Below are 2,904 nucleotides of genomic sequence, written 5' to 3' on the forward strand. Positions count from 1 at the left end.
CACACACACACACTCAGCCTCCTTTAAAGACCATTATATGCCTCTGATGGTGCTATTCTACCATCAGGACACTGGGGGGAGCTACAGACTCGACTGTTTATGAGTTTATGAGTGACAAAATAACTTTAAAATGTGTATTTATAACCATGGTTAAGATTTACAAACAGAACGTTTTTTGTCTACTCTCGATTACTCCCTTCCTATGAAATGTTCCTGGCTTGTACAGTCATGTGAAATAAGTTCCTGGTGTTTTTCTTTGCTGATTTCCTCTCCTTCCCCTCTCCCCCCTCCATCAGTTGTGAAACAGCGAATGCAGATGTTCAACTCTCCCTACCGTGGCGTTCTTGACTGTATGGGGTCATTGGTGAGGCACGAGGGCCCGGCCGCTTTCTACCGCAGTTACACCACCCAGCTGACCATGAACGTGCCCTTCCAGGCGCTGCACTTCATGACCTATGAGTAATCTCCAGGAGCTCCTCCAACCCCCACAGACAGTACAACCCTTCCTCCCACGTCGTGTTGCGCGCTAGTGGCGCCCTGGCCGCCGCCGCCACTTACTCCCCTCGACGGTCTGCAAGAACTCTCCTCACACACGCAGGAGGCTCAGGCCATACACGTAATCCAGGCAGAGGCCGCCCACGGCAGCTGGAAGCAGTCGGAGCGGGACCGCCTCGGCCCCCGGCAGCCGCCCACATCTCTGGCCCTGGGCGAGGCCTTTCGGACGGTGTACAGGATGGGAGGCGGTGCCGGCCTTCTTTCAAAGGCGTCCAAGCCCGGATCATCTACCAGATGCCCTCCACAGCCATCAGCTGGTCCGTCTACGAGTTCTTCAAATACATCATCACCAAGCGCCAGCACGAGAGAGAGAGGCGGCTGCGTGGAGATCGTGACGGAGACAAATAAACACCCGGCAGCAGGATTGGGTATCAGCAACACAAAGGTTTATTGCACCGTACCGATCACCGTTATCGGTATTGATTTCTAAACATCTGAAAGTTTGAAAGGCTCCAGGATTTTAGATTCTTTGAGCAAAAAGTCAACTTTTACTTTGTTACTGAGATCTGTTAAACGCACACGGTCTGATCTAGTTCATAGCAGGCGATAAAACGTATAAACTGCTAGGAGACAACTTGTCTTGAATACTTCATTATTACACGTGGGGCTGACAAGTTGTCCAGAATTACCCATCGGTGAGAAAAGGGCCTTGACATCCCAGACAGGAGGTCCCGGTTGCCTAAACTGGCCCCATTAAACTCTGATGCTTTAACTGTTTTTCATTTTAGTGTTAAACTTGACAAACTGCCTGTATTGGCTTTCAAAAAGCAAATTATTTATGGAGCGTAACGGCCAGTAAAAGTAAGGCTGAATTTCAAGAGATGCTCACTCCCCCTCAAACACCTACAGTGCAGTCTGTTAGCACTGAAACAGTTCTGTAAACAGTCTGAACTCAAGTACATTGTATTTAAAACTTATGACTCTGAGGTTAAACTGCTGACTTTCATACTCACATCCAATGGACTGTGTAGAAATTGTAGCATTTTTTTTATACATACACCCCAAAAGGATTAACGGGCTAGAAGTTCTACACTGATGAGAAGAAAATACCTTGAAGTTTAAAGTCAGTACTTTAACCTCATAGCTACAATCCAGTGTGAGTGCAGAGCCTAAAGATGCATCTCTGTCCAAGTACTAAAGATCTGCTCTGTAAACTGTAAACGTCCCTCTCTTAGCTGCACATGTTGCACTCCTTGGAAGAACTACCACCATGTTACCTTTTGACCACGAGAGGGCGCACAGCTCAACCTCGATTCTAAACAGTAGAAAAAGCAACTGGAGGTTACAGAATCGGCAACGTGAAATTAGTTTGAACACTTGTGCTGGTGTACAGTAACACTTTACTCAGAGGAAGGAACAAAAAAAAAACACTGAAGACGGTTTGTTTCAAATGAAACAAGGAATTACGTGAAATTACTCAAATTCCTCTGTTACGTGGGCGACACACGGCCTGTAATTTATTCTTTTCTTTTTCTTTTTTGGAGAGTTGGAGTCACTTTTGGATTGAAAATACTCAAGTATTCAACATTTGAGTGGGACAGGTGTGTCAGTGTGTGAGTGTATGAGTGTGAATGAGTGGAAATTAGGTTTTTAAGAGCTCAGCGGTGACTCTGACCAGATGTGATTTCAACACAGCCTGACTGAGCTCCCCACTTTGTGTTGTCCTTCAAAGGAAAAACGCATGAAGTTAACATTTCCTCCCCTCCAGTTAGCATCAACCCACAGTCAGATTTCCTCTGAAGGACAATATGAAAGAGGGCGTTGTGCTGCAGATCGTCTCTGGACGGAGCCATTACAGTGGCTTACACATGTAGATTTATGCTGGTAACATTTTAAATTAGATTTTTGTTCTAAAACAACATATCCATCATATGGAAAATGCCATATACTGCATCTGAAACATCCAGTGCAGCAAAACACTCCTAAGAACTGGAATTTTAAGTATTTCATACAGCAAAGTGTTTATGAATGAAGGATTTTTTGTTTTTCACCATCGTGCATATGTTGAGTTTTGGAACAAGAGTCTTTTATTACAGACAGAACATAAAGGCATTCACCTTAGACAATCATTTTTTTTCTTTAGTTTCATTTAATGTTTGTGTGATTTGTTTTTCCGCACAGTATCCTAGCACTTAATAGCAACTTCTGTATCACTGTTAGGACAAAAAAAAAAGTAGCTTTGACATTAAAACAAGTGCAGAGCATAAAGTAACATTACATCTACACATGCCTTCAGTTAGCCGCCGTATATCCAACGCACAACTACTACAAAGAGATCCTCAGATAGAGATGTAATATTGTATTTTTGAAGCCATAAAACAGGATGAAATTGTACATAATATATATATA

The 2,904-nt window shown here is 43.7% G+C and overlaps 1 pseudogene; it reads left to right on the forward strand.

The window, feature by feature from the left end:
• The window catches only part of LOC118326737, a 9,792-nt pseudogene extending 7,025 nt beyond the window's left edge, over positions 1-2,767 (forward strand).
• Positions 2,768-2,904: the final 137 nt, after the last annotated feature.

The sequence above is a fragment of the Morone saxatilis genome, unplaced genomic scaffold, assembly GCF_004916995.1.
Source record: "Morone saxatilis isolate NCDOM2014 unplaced genomic scaffold, NCSU_SB_2.0 Contig17, whole genome shotgun sequence".
In the NCBI taxonomy this organism is placed as follows: Eukaryota; Metazoa; Chordata; class Actinopteri; family Moronidae; genus Morone; species Morone saxatilis.